This window comes from Neopelma chrysocephalum, unplaced genomic scaffold, assembly GCF_003984885.1.
Source record: "Neopelma chrysocephalum unplaced genomic scaffold, ASM398488v2 Primary Assembly neopelma1_124, whole genome shotgun sequence".
Lineage (NCBI taxonomy): Eukaryota > Metazoa > Chordata > Aves > Passeriformes > Pipridae > Neopelma > Neopelma chrysocephalum.
The window spans coordinates 2686980-2701237 of NW_020897786.1; positions in this window are offsets into that span (position 1 = coordinate 2686980).

Sequence of the window (14258 nt, forward strand, 5' to 3'; positions counted from 1 at the left end):
ATGTTTTAATGACATTAGTTATGAATGTTTTAATACCATCCCCTGCTTCATAAAACCCAGGCCCAGAGCTTCACCATCCCCAGCCCTTTGGCAGCAGTGAACTGCTCCCATCATTTCCCTGGGGCAGGAAGCATTTCCCACTGTGTCATCACCTTGGAGGCTTCAACATCCCCTTCCACAGGAACTGCAGCACAGTCCTGCTCTCTTCCTTGCTGTAAGGCCTTTTTTATTGTAAGTTTTTGAGGTGATATGGCTCAAACTGAGGGACTAGGAGTAAGGGTATCAGTATTCTGTAGAAATGTCAGAAGGTATTGCATCTCCAGCCCATAAGCACCCTATTTGCTTGTCCTGGGCAGACATCTCCATGCCTGGACTCTTGACTTTTGAAAATTCTAGATGTTCCATTAGACTGTTTAGTTGGGGTTTTTTTTAGCAATTAGTCCATGTTCATCCAACTCAACATTTCCTTTGTTGTTTTTTTTTTTTCTGGGTTTTTTAAAATAATTCAAATCCATCTGGAGTCTTTTACAACCTTCTGCAATTTATGCTAATCTTGAATAGATTTCACTTTGTGATTAATCACTTCTTCCTGCAAATCAGGAACACTGGAAACATTGAACTAAGACTAGTTCTTGGACACAGTTGTCTGTCTTTCCTAAAGAACCTGTACTTGCTACATTAGTTTTGTCCTATGTTCACAATTAAAAGGGTTTTCTTTTTCTCCACTCACCAGAACTAAAATAAAAATACAGTATGAGTTTTGTGCTGATCCTAAAAGCACTTTACAAGGAGAGCATAATTCCTATGTTACAGATCCAGGAACTGATGGACAGCATGGCAAAGGAATGTGGAAGAAGGACACAGGAAGCCATTTGAGGGGAATAGTAGCAAGAATCCAGGGCCCATTCAATTAAACCATCTCCTGCAGTACCTCTGCTTACATGCTACTCCCCACTGACTTACAACTATTCACCCTGACTTGAGAGCCTCCATCAATTAAATCTATTGCAACACGATTTTTATATATTACAAATTTGTTTTGTCAGTTTTAGTAATAGTTGCTGGAACACAAAAGTAACAAGATTACAGTCTCAAAAGAAAGGAATTCAAAGCTGTACCACTGGAGTACCAGGTCAAGCCACTCTGACATCCATTTCAGCTCCAGTATACATCTAGATTGAGATTCCTATCCTCTGTCACTTCACCATCCTCTTCTGTCTCCAGTGAGGCTTCAATACCTCTGTTTTGCAGGAGACAACTCTGTCTTGGAGCATCTTTCCCACCTGGACCAGGTAGTTCCTGGGCATTGCTGAGCAGCCTTTCTTCTGAGGAGGTCCTGGGCAATGAGCCTCATGAACATGAACAGGAGTCCGGTGGTCAACTGCCTGGGCACCCCATCAGAAATGTGAGTATCAGTCAGGGCATTTCTTAACCCCCAAATTATGCTGATAATTTCAAACAGTCTCTGCTGGAAGCTTCATGTGATTAGCATATCCAGTTCATGTTACTCCCCAGAGGAGTGTGGTCCCTTCTGAGATGGTGTGACCTTTCATCATCGTATCAGTGTAAAATACACTGAGCAGAGCTCCAGTGAGAGCACTGGGGACTTGGGCAGGGAATTATGGCATATTGGAACGTGTCAGGACTCTGTGTAAATCTCCTTTTTGCTACTGGGTATCTTAGAAAACAGCAAATTGTCAAGGCTCTTTCTCCTGCTGTAGCCAAAAGGTGCTCCCTTGAACAGCTCGGGATCCCTCATGCTGTGGGGGCCATTCCAATAGTGATGTACTGGAAAATGCCATCTGCTGAGCAGCAGAGCATGGGCTCCATTCAGCCTCATCACTCAGGCATCAGGAGCAGTCACAGGGGAGGCAGGTGGAAAATAACAGTCCAAGTCTCCTCCAGAGCTACTGGCTGACCAGAAGGGCTGTCATTGCAGCAGCACTGCAAATTTGACAAGAAAAGATAGTGGACAGTAAACTACCTACTTCAGATGCAGTCCCAAGGTGGTATTAGTAAGAAAATGAGAGATGCAGCACAGTCCCCTCAAAGTAATTCCCTGTCAGCCTGTGTCCAGCACTGCCAGATCCAGCAGCTCTCAGTCTCCAGAGAACTGGGGGCCTGGGACATAAATCAGAGGACTGGCCAATGAGCCTGACTGGTGCCTTCCCCACCAGCTGCTCGGAAGCCATTGCAGAGCTGTTCCACACTGCTCCACGTACAACCTGGATTTAGCTGCACACCAGAAGTTTTCTTGCCAGCCCTGACTCCTGCCCTGGCCCAGGACTCTGCCAGGTAGTCCATTCTTTCAGACAACACCTTGGACAATAAGGAGAGTGCCTTTCCCATAGAAAGGGAACTTGGCAGGCAAACAGTGTCTACCTACAATCAGAGAGAGAGGGTTGTGAAGGATGCAGACAGAGTTCAGTGGAGCTATGCCCACTTAATACTGCTAAGCATCAACCTCTAAATCCCATTAGTAAGTTTAAATAAGTCTGAGAGGAAATGATGTTGGATTTACCATAGATCTCACTCCTTCTGGAGTTCTGTCAGTAATTTTCCTGCTGGGCTGCCCATGGCTGACACCACAGGCTGTGCACCTTAAAGGCTTGTACCTGTAACAATCACCAGCAAAAATAACTCTTCCATAATATTTTCTTTAATGTTGCATGTCTTTGTAAGCCTCTCTTCTCTTATCCCTCTTTCTATTTTTTTTCCTTTGATTCTTTTCCAAGTTTTCCCTTTTAGTTATTAACTAAATGCCAACTCACTGTGTATTTAGTAATCAGATTATCTACTAATACCTGCCTAAAGCAGTCACCATTGATTAAAAAAGAGAGTGGTCATTATGTTATTTTTAATACAAGTGATTTACATCCTCAGGCTGAGATTGAATTAAAAGAGAGATCAAATTAATGAGGGATTGAATTAAATTAGAAACATCTGATTGCAGTATTTCCTACATCTCCAGACTGCCAGAAGAAGACAGTGGTATAGCTGTGAATTTATGTTATCTTAAGAAAACGTACACAGAACACCTTGTTTCAGCTGCATCTGGGAAGTGTGCCTTACCATGGATATAGCTGGGTAAGTGCTCAAAATCCACAGCAATTTTGGAAGGGGATATAATGCAACAGCAGAAGATTTAATCAGAACACCAGGCACAGAGTGAGTCACTGCTAATTTCTTATTTCACACAATGTAGGGCAGATTTCTGAAGCGCTCTCTGCTCACCCACCTCCTCCCACACACACGTGTGGAACCATCACCACGGGAGGGAACTGCAGCCGTGGGTGCACACGAGCCCTGCAAGCAAAGCTCTGTGACACATTTTGGGTGCAGGCAAATTTATGACATTCATCTAGTTATTAAGATTGCTTTTGAATAATTTTATTTTTTCCACCCTCCCCAAAGTGTCTTAATGAGGTATATGATGTGAAAACACTCCACTAGCTTCTAATTTGGATGCATTTATTAGTTCTAAATAGCACAGGGAATGAAGATTTCAAGCTTGCTCTCTACAGGGAGCAATCAGTGGGCTCAGGATGTTGTCTGGACTGAACTGAGCTCCTCAGTTTTAAAAGTGGTCTTTCTAATCCTACTTCTTATCCAACTAATCATCAACAATCCCATTGCTATTCCTGCCCTTCATCACAGCAGTGCTTGTGTTGCCCTGCATTTCAGTCATTTTAGTGAGACTCTAAACTGCTTGTGAGAAATGCTTTAACTGACTTTGACTGTTTATTACCTCCTGATCATAAATGCTGATTACAGAGCTGGGAAGATTGGTTTGTCTTTACTGTGAAACTTCCACATAGAAATACAGAAAATTAATTTTTTTATTATGTCAATGAGTTTCCTTTGGTTTTTGATCCAGTGAGTGCAGAGAAAAAAATCATTCCTTCCAGGGTGAGAAGCTGCTTTACAAAAGCAATAAGCAAATCAAGAGAAAAATCTTGGCAGTATGAAGTTGTGACCTAATTCTATCCTTCACTGCATTTCCTCCTCTCTCCAAGTTCAAAACATCTGCCCTTATACAGAGCAGAGCTACTCAAATAGGTCACTTACAGAATAAAGGCCATAACTGCACATAACCCTCTGAAACACAAACTAGTCAGTGCTTACCCAAGCCATGCATGGCTGGATTCTGGAATGCTCCACATCTCTGGAAAAGGCCTTCCTTGGGGTAAATGCAGTTTGTTTTACATCAAAGACAGAATGGCTTTTCCCTCCTGATCTGAAAAATCAATTGCAATTACAGTCAGAACAAATGCCAAAGCTCAGTGTGCAGCTCCCTGGGCTCCAAACTCAGAGAATTCCCCTGCACGTGGCAGATCCCTGCCTTGGCATGCACAAGGAGGCTCCATTTGGGATGGAGATGTGCATTTTGCAAAGGTGCACCCTCAGCCTGTGGAGGTCTGAATGTAAATTGAGATGACCCCACTGCAGGCCACAGAGCTGGGCTGGTTCAGGACAGCTCAGGGCCCAGTTTATGCAGGTAGGAGAGGAGCAGCTGTAGCGTGTTCTTACACATGTGCTGTGTGTGAACCACTGAACCAGCGTGGCCATGAGCCTTGGAACAGCAGACAGTTAAATGACAGCCAGGAAAACTCACAAGTTAGGAGCTCTTAATAAAAAGGCAGCAGATCCCTGGCAGAGCTCTCCTGTGGTGGGACCCATGACTGGAGGCACCAAGGGTCGGTGGCTGGACCCTGCAACCATTTGCCTCAGCAACTGCCCCACACAAACCCAGCGTGGCCAGGACTGCCCTTGGAAGTGTATTTTGAAGGGACTCTTATTACAGGTTATTACAGTTAGAAATTTCCAAATTCAGTCTTTTGCCTCTGTTTTCACTCTGTTTTACTGTTGGGGATTTTTTAACCGAAAGGAATCAATAACAGTAGTATAGCACATGTTCTCCCTATTGCTTACACATAAATATAATTTAAAGGCCTACACTAATATATGCTGTGTTCTTTCTCTCCAGAGAAGTTCCCAAGGGATTAAGACAACAAAAAATTAAGATTAAAATATGAGCTTTCAAATGATGAAATATGTATTTCCTCAATGGTTACAGAGTTACTGCCTTCTGTATTTATGGGGGGGTTCACCCCTTATCAAGTTAAATCTCAGTACAAAGCTATATTTGAACACTGATCAAGTTCTCCACCCTTCCAAAATACCCTCACAGCCTCCTTGCAGGTTGCACAGCCATGACAATGGACGTAGGTGTCACTCCAGGTTTTGCATCAGAAAGCAAAGGCCTTTGGACACGGTGGGAAGGATATTTGAACCAATGCAGTATCACTGGCACAGGTGTGATCTCTGCCCCTCAGCCTTCCCCTGCTTCATACAACAGGTCATCACTAAACTGCTTCCACTCCTCCACTGCTCACCTGCTGCATTGACTGATTCTGTAACCAGCTCAGTCCACTGTGCCAAACTATAAGAAACTGTTCTTTACTGAATTAAGAAAGCTGCTACATGAAAAAAATTTAATGAGCCTTAGTAACAGCATTTCACTCCTGAAGTATTTGTGTCATTACTGCTGGAGGAAGCACTTCTTATGCTGTGTCTAGACTGAGAAACATGATGTTTTTCTAAGTCCACGGGCTATTCTACTGAAACAAAGGAGATGCATTTTTTCAGCGGTAAGAAAAGAAAACTCATGAAAGGGATTCAGAAATACACAGCTGCTGAGGTGATTGCCTGAGATATGTGAGATAGAGAGGATTATGGGTTGAAAACATGATATTCCAGTCCATTACCTTGACTTGAAGACGAAATAGAACTGTACAGAAATCTATGGTACTATGGTGTAATGTAGTGGGGAATTAAGCTCCAAATCTTTTTACTTGCTCTTGGAAGAGTAAAACCTCTCTAAGTCTGTTTCAGTGACAAGACTGAAAAATCCATGTACCCACAAACAGCTCAGGCACCCAAGGATGATGCTCACAGCTGGATCATCCAGTTCATTGGTTTTGTGGAAGCGAACACCAACAACCACCACCCTACACCACCCACACCCTACGGCCAAGGGGCCACCAAAACACATTCCTCCTGGGTTTGTTCTGTGGCAAAGTGACTGTGGCATTCCCAGGGACAGACTGGAACAGTGGCAGCAGGAGAGAAAGGCACAGCCTGGGTGGATGTCTCAGGCAGGCAGGAGGAGGGGCAGCCAGGAGGGGCTGGGTGCCAGACAGTGATCCCTGTGCTTGCTGCCTGCTCCTGAGGCTGGCACTGTAACACTGTGCCTTTCCTGGAGAAAAGGAAAGCCTGCCCACATTGTGGGGCACGGAGAGAGGGCACTAGCACCAGCAACCCCCCTGCTCCTCTGCAGAGAGGACGATGACAGCAGCCAAAGCCTGGAAACAGGACTGAAAGCACGTTTTTGTGTTGGTGAGGAAGTTGTACCTGGCAGTGAGAGCACAAGGAGCAGGTCTGCCGGGGGACATCCACTGACTCGCTGTCTGCAAGGTACAGAAATCCCTGCTGCGGGCTCCTGCTGTGCAGGAGTCACCAGATGGTGCTCTACATACAGGCTTGAACATTCTTATCTTAACGTGGGAACTTCTGTGGCCTTGGAGGAAATAACGCTGTTATTTTTGTGAAGCCTTTCCTTTAAAGTTTAATTTGCACCTTAGTCTTTCCATCTCAAATTGGTTTTTGGTTAAGCTGTTTGTTCAGAACAGTTTTGGCACTGGGATTTATGGAAAGGAATTTACAGGCATTAAACTCGTGGCCAGGTCTACAGGAAATATGGGAGAAATGCATAAGCTGCACTAAGATATTTAGTCATGTAATTTTTACATCCCTTATTTTTCCTGCAATGGGTAACACATATACAAAGCCTGAAAATCTGCCTCACAGTGGATATGACATCAGAGAACTAGGACCATGTAATAAAAGAAATCTTCTGAGGACGTGATGAAAATTAAATAATACTGGTAAGGTAGTAGGCTTTTCAGATTAAATAGCTACAGCGTAGCAGAGCATTCTTATCTAATATCAATGCACTACCAAGTGTATCCATCTCCAGCTCATTTTCCCTCTGAAACCCTGTAGACATCCTACTTCAACTATCAACAGAAATATTCAGAATATGGATCCCTCTTTTTCTTCATCACCTTTTAAAAGAGGATTCATCTCACTATAACATATTAGAAGTCACACACACTACGGCTCTGAACATCAGGACAACAGCAATTTATTAGAGCATGGATTTGATCGTCTCCATGAAATTTTGGGAAGCGCCCAGGAGATGGCAGCAAATTGCACTCCAGGGTAGGAGACTCCAGGTGAGCCTGCGGGCTGCTCAAACCAGCTCCGGGTTCGCAATCACACAGAGTTTATCTTCTACACAGTACGAACTAAATTCATTTATTTTCTTATTTGCGAGAGGCGGAAAGAACGTGAGACTTCCAGTGCTGCCCTCAATCAGTGTGTAACATTGCAAAACTATAGTAGCACTTTAAAGTTGTCGTTTTCATAAAATTTATAATTACTTGAAGCATTTATTTCCCCACGTGAAGGCTACTGCTATAGGTTCCTTTGCATAAATCAAGGCCATTAAAAATAGTTTCTGGAGGAGAGCGATTTGTTATGAAATGAAGGTCAATCTCATTAGATCACTGTAGCAGGGATCCTAATCACATCCTGGCAGAAACAAGGCATCTCATTACAGAAGCTGTATTTTGTTTGAAATATTAGGCTGTCATTAACTGAGCACTAAAATACACATAATATTGGACAACATAAATTATTCCCCTGAAAAACTGCCCTGCACAGAGGTGGTAAAACAATAATGGGGATACTACACAATTGCTTCTGGATTCTGAGCCACAGTTGGGTTGATAGAATTACACAGAGAGCTGGTTTCAGACTGGGATGCAGCAAACTACAACTGGTAAGAAAGATGCTTAATTTACCCTGGAACAGTTGGGGAGATCTAAGTAACTGTCAGCTGAGAAATACAAACATTTGAAAGGAAAAAAAAACCCTAAACATAGAGTCCAGGAGTAAACATTGCTTTTACAAATACAAGAGGAGTTGCTTTTCCTTTAATTAGTCTTACCCATTTAGAAAGTACCAAGTGTTTTTTTCCAGACCTTTCACTCTGCTTGGAACTGCAGCTGAATGTATGGATGTGTTTAAATACTTCCCTGGAGCTATGTCACAGCACTTAGCACCTGGCAGGATTATGCTGAGCATCTGCTCCAAGCCAGTCAATAGGCACCAGAAAGGTACCCCCTGATCATTCCTAATGGGATACACAGACTATCCATGGGAGAGAGCTCAGCAGTCACAGGAGTCCTGTTCTCCACAAGCTCCAGACCTCCTAGGTGTCAACTAAAGACTGTGAGGTGCACCAACAGCCCAGGGAAATTGTGAGGAAATCAAAACAAGAGGTTACATTGATTTCCTAGTACCATGACAATAATCCAGGGCAGGTTCTTCATCCACAGAGTGTGTGCTTTGACTGCAATACCCTCTTCCCTTCCAGTGGAACAGGGTTAACCATCAGTCCCCTGCAGAGATCGTGGGGAGAAGGCGGGTGTACAAACAGAGCAGCTCAAACCAGCCACAGATGGCACCAAGAGAACACTCTGGCAGAGCTGTTTTGCAGAAGCAAAGGCAGCCCCACTGACTGGTTTGTGAAAATTGCATGGGTTTTTTAGAGAATTGGGATTTTTTTAAAAAAAAAGTTTATCAATTTTCCAAACGCGACGGAGAAACAGCAGTCACAAGAATGAGATATTTCAATTTATATTATCAGCTGCAGATTATGTAATGAACTCTGACAACAGTGCTTAGAGTCTGAGGCACCTTACAGAGACACCCCAAGTGCCTGTGCCCCTCAAGCCATGTCCCCAGGGAGTCAGTGGATGTGTCACACCCATCATGGAACAGGGACACTGGGACACACATGTTGGACGACGAGCCCATGCAGTGCTTACACAGGCCAAAGCATAAGGAAGTCTATTTTTTTGTCTTTCTGCCTGTCACTGTCTTCATATCTTTATGTTTGTTTTCTGTGTGAAACACTTTCTTAGTAGGTAAAACATAAATATAAATATAGCTAGGGTGAGGGAGTTGGGATTTGGCTCGAAGTGGGTGCTGTAAAAGGGAAAGGGCAATACAGACACACAGAGGATGTGCAAGGAACACTCATGGCACTGTCCAAAGGGCACAAAAGCTTACAGAAGGTGATTTTAACAGCTGAATTTTGAACAAAAAAGGCCCCAAACAAACAGTAAGAAATGATCAGGTAAGGTGAAACATTTTCCAGGTTCTTGGAGGGTGAAGTCTCAGGAGCATTTCTGCTGAAAGCAAATAAACAACCCACACCTGCCCACGGTTCATTTCTGCCTACACGTGGCCCTGACTTGGTGCACATTCTCTTGGGGACCATCCAGTGAACAGACTGGGTAAAAATCCAGGTTAAAAATACAACTTTCTTTTCCCTGAGTTATTTTTTACCATAATCTGCTTCCTCCTCCCGGTCTCCATGGTTACCTAAATACTTTGTGTGGTACCTTTGTTACTGCCATGTGAAGAAGTGTCATGGAGAGAGGAGAAGCCAGCAGAAGGCTGCTGAAGCTGACACTGCTGCAGAAAGGGAAATCTCATCAAAGGGTGCTCTGAGACTTCACAAACCTTCCCTTTACAGGAAGTCGTTTTCCAGGATATAAGATCCTGAAAACTGAGCTGACTGGAGCTGGCAGAGAGCTCAGGCAGAAAATGCAGGGATGGGGGAGTGAGGAGGGAGCAGGTGCTATTTGTAGTCCAAAGAACAGAATGGGCAGTGCCATCATTTCTCACTTTTTTCCTACAGCATGAAATGGGTGAACTACAGGGATTCAGTTGCTCTCCAGCATCAGAGTGGACTTAGAGGCCAACCTACACCTAATTCTTAACAAAAAGAATTGTTTAACGTACCTCTGGGGAAGCTGCCAATGCCAGTGACATATTTGTAAACAGAACTTTTCATATCTTGTTTTTTGAACTATTGTATCAATCCTTTGGATGTATATACAGAATTGTTTCAGATTCTAACATCAGGCTTTTAGCTTCAAACTGGTTTTCTGTGGTGCTTCTCAAATCTGAAAATGTCTCCCTCCAGCAAGCCAACCCTTAGCATGACACAATGACTGCTATCAAATATAAATATAGAAATAAATACCAAATAAATTAGTTTAGAGCACACAAACATGCCTGTATGCCATCCAGTGTATTTGAACAAGGATATATTATTACATAAGTTCACGAAAATCGTATTTAAATGCAGTGTCTTTATTACTGAAAATTGTAGTTCATGTAGGTTAAATCAGATGATAGAGAGAAGATATAAAGCAATTATAATAAACGAATCTCAACCTCTATTTTTGCCCTTCCTCAGTCATGAACAGTGCTCCCAGTTCCTTCTGCATCCCTTCAGTGGCAATAAAACAGACCTTGCTGCCAACATTTGATCATTACCTCTAAGCTCACCCTGTACAAGTCCATTAAAAAGTGAAGAAATGCATGGAATGACTCCTATGAGATCATTTACTCACAGAGAAGGGCAATTAGTGGATTGCAAGTCATGACTGGCATTCTTGGGAGCCACAAAATCAGATGGGTAGGAATCAAAGTGGTAGGAGATTTCTCCTGCTCCAGAACACTTGAAAGACTGGATTTCATCAGTCTTAACTCCCTACTTAACACTGACAGTGCCAGTTCCCAGCCCTGTTCATGGTTTACAATACTCTGACATGGATACTCTCATTTGCTAACTGTACTTAATGATGAAAAGATTGATTAGGAAAATGTTTGCCAGGTAATCAGTCATTTTTACTATGCACCCATCGATGTTCATGGACCTTTCCAGGCTATTATACACTTCAAAGAAGCTCATGATTACCTCCTCAGGAGCTGGTGAAAAAGCATGAGATTATTCTTTACATTATTCATTCAAATGGAGTTAACTCATTTCTATAACATTTTGTAAATTGTTTGTCCCAAAAGCAAGAATACACTTTTACTTTACCTCTGCTGTGCAATTGTCTACAGGTCTGTCTAGATGAGTGATTTATGACAGTCCAGACTCAACTCCATCAGTGCAAAGTGCACTGTGTCCACAGAATTTCACTCCTGGTGTTTATATAAAAAAATGGAGAGTCGAATCAAGCATAATTAAACTGAAGGGCAACTTACATCATTATTTGATCTACTTGCACATTTTGTCTGGGCATTTCTGGCTCTGCAAAACAGCTTCTCAAGCCACTTACCTTAACCAGCCCTTCAGCCAACCTGTCCAGTCTGTGCCATGATGCACTTGGAGCCTCGGGGAGGTCCCCAGTCACGCAGTTAAGGTCTTGCTGGCACACTTGCATTCTGCATTGGAGAACTTCAGGCTGCTCTTGCCCTGTGCCCACCCCAGCCTTTGATGCCCTCGCTCTCTCAGAGCCCATGGAAGCCCATAATCTTGTACACATTTGTGGTACAACTTTCTGAAAATACTGCTGTGGTGACAGTCGGGAGCTCGGTGCTGTGTAATGCTGAATAAGCTGAATAAGCATTCTCTGAGGAGTTTCAAAGAGGCTTAAACTGTATTAAAGACAAAAGCACATCTCAGCAGTCAAGCTAGTGTGCACATCAAGCAAGAGATCTAAGCACCAAAGCTGTGCTGGAGACAGTTCAGTCCAACTCAGTGAAGGCAGCTACTGAAATTACAGGCAGTGTTCAAAGTGCTTGTTACAACCTGCTTTCCAGCAAGCCTTTCTCCCTGCTCTCCTGGGAACTGCACTGCCTTGCCTCACTCCAGCAGGACGTCCATCCCTCCTCATCCCTCCTCCTCTCTGTGCTGGCAGAGAGCTAGAATTTCCTGCCTACATTCCCATGGAAGGAGGAGGGGCGATTTTTGATGGCATCTTGCTATTCATCCCATTTTTCCCCTAAATGTCCCTTGACTGGTATGCCATGCTTGGTATGAGACCCCAGCACAGGCCACACCTTATTCCAGACAGAGTCCGTGAATTTGAAGACTGGTGATACCCAAAAGTTCTGGATGTGTTCTCTGAAGAACCAAGTGTATTTCACTGCACAAGAGCCTGCACAGACCCCGCACTGGCACCCACCATCAGCCCGTGGATGAGAGCAGCAAAACAGCACTGCAAAGTAGAATGCCAGGCACTGTTATATTTATGGGTTTGGGGGAGTCATGCTTACAGGAACACTTGGCACTTATCTTTATCTCAGGCAAGTGTGAGTCCAGCCCACACAAACCCTGGGCCAATTCAAAAGGCTGATTGCAGTCCCCCCATTGCTCCTCTCTCCCCATGAGCCCCTTTTGTTCCCTGCACTTATAAACCTGCAACCACATCATAGGCCCTTGTCTCTTCTCCAAGCCTGAAGTCCTGGCCTGCAAGAAGTCCTTTCTTGCATTCTTTTCATTTTCAGTTATCTATGTTAGATGCTAAAAGAACACCAAGAGTCTCTACTGAACACCAGTTCCTGTGAATCTATAAAAAAATATGTGAAATACATTATGTGACATAGAAGTGAACTATTTCTCTACCTGCGAAAGCAGAGAAAATTAATACAGCAAATCATATCAGACCATTTTGTCTGTTAAGATCAACATTGAAACGGCATAACAGCATTTTACTAAAATCTTTCTATGAGTTTTTAAAGATCATTGATCCTTTTTCTATCAAATTCCTTTTAGAAAGGCTTTTTTCCTGTCAACCCTTAGTGGCAGTTTTGATAGTACCATCTATACACACTTTTAAAAATATCATATGTCACATAATTGTAATATAAAACACAAACAGCACATTAAAAAGCAGAAATTACAAGACACAATCACACCCTAAAAGCCATAAATTCAATGTAAAACCTCACTAATAGTGCAACTAACTTTGAGCATATCTTCTGGGTATATAGATTCATTTTTAGTGTCAGAAAATGGTCTGATAACACTTGCAAGATTGGGAAGTTTCATCCATGAGCATATAAGGACTTGAAAGCTGAAAAAAGACTTCGTATCTCCATGGTATCCAGGAACTGGTTCTGGATATAACTTCCCAAAATTGTAGGAGGAAAAAGAACTAACTTTGCTGCCATGGAAACGGAACAGTGGAATATAACTGATTGTTACTTGTCCACCTTTTCAAGACTGATCCCTAAAATGTTAAGGCCCTCAATAACATGGGTAGTTTTGTTTCCACCCGAGAAGTAAATCTGCTAGAAAAGAACAAGGACAAGTATTAATCAGGCTCACCAAGCAGGGGAGAGCAGCCTGGGAATGACAGGTATTTCCAGGAAAAGTGGAGGATTACAGAGGAGAAAAAGAGAAATATCAAGAAGGAAGAGACCTTGATGCCAGAAGAGAGAGGGGAGGAAGGGTTTGGTTTGCCTAGTAAGGCAGCAAACAGGGCTTTTACAATGAAGGGCTGGATCCTGGCCATGCTAAAATGAATCTTATGGATATACAGGGCAGCAAATCCTGGGTTGGTGTTACCTCCAGAGCGCACCTGCAGTCTCAGCAAAAGCACAGCTTCTGGAAACCACGCACGGCTTGTAATTTCTTAACTTGCTATTTCTTTGCTCTTCACTGGCAAATACCACTCTCTTTGGACGTGTCCAAAATGTCCTAACAACTGCCAACGCTTGCGCTTCCCTCACAGTTTGTCGGGTTGTGCAACACGAGTGATGGTCTTTTACCTCACTGGAAGCATTCCTTCCTCCCGCTACACAAACATCGGGATTGTAAAAGGCGGGCTGTTCTCCCTTTAAACACCTGCTCTCCCTGCCATGGCTGGTGCTGAGCTCTCGCCCTCAGCACTTCCACAGCCCCTCAGCCCACCGGGGCACCGAGCCCCGCCATCAAACCGCTCCTCAGCCGGCAATCGGGCGGGTTTTTACTTCTCCCCATGATCCGAACGTCTCCTGAGGATGGTGTTACTGGCTGCGTAGTGTAGCTATTTGCGGGATCTTGTTAATGTTTAGAGCGCTTTGGTATCTGTCTTACGACTGTGCGATGTTCGGGAAATTATCGCTTCGTTTTGCTGAACGAGAAGCGGAGATGTGTTAGTTAAAAGTCTGAGGACGGGGAGGGCGGGCACAGCTGACACATCAAGCTAAGCCGCCACCGCGGCGGTCGAGTCGCGGCCCCTCATGAGGGCGGGACCCTTTTAAGGGGGGTTCGCCATCTTAGACGCCTCCACCCCCTCCCGCCACGTGACGCGAGCGGCCGCCATCTTAGGCTGCCCGCG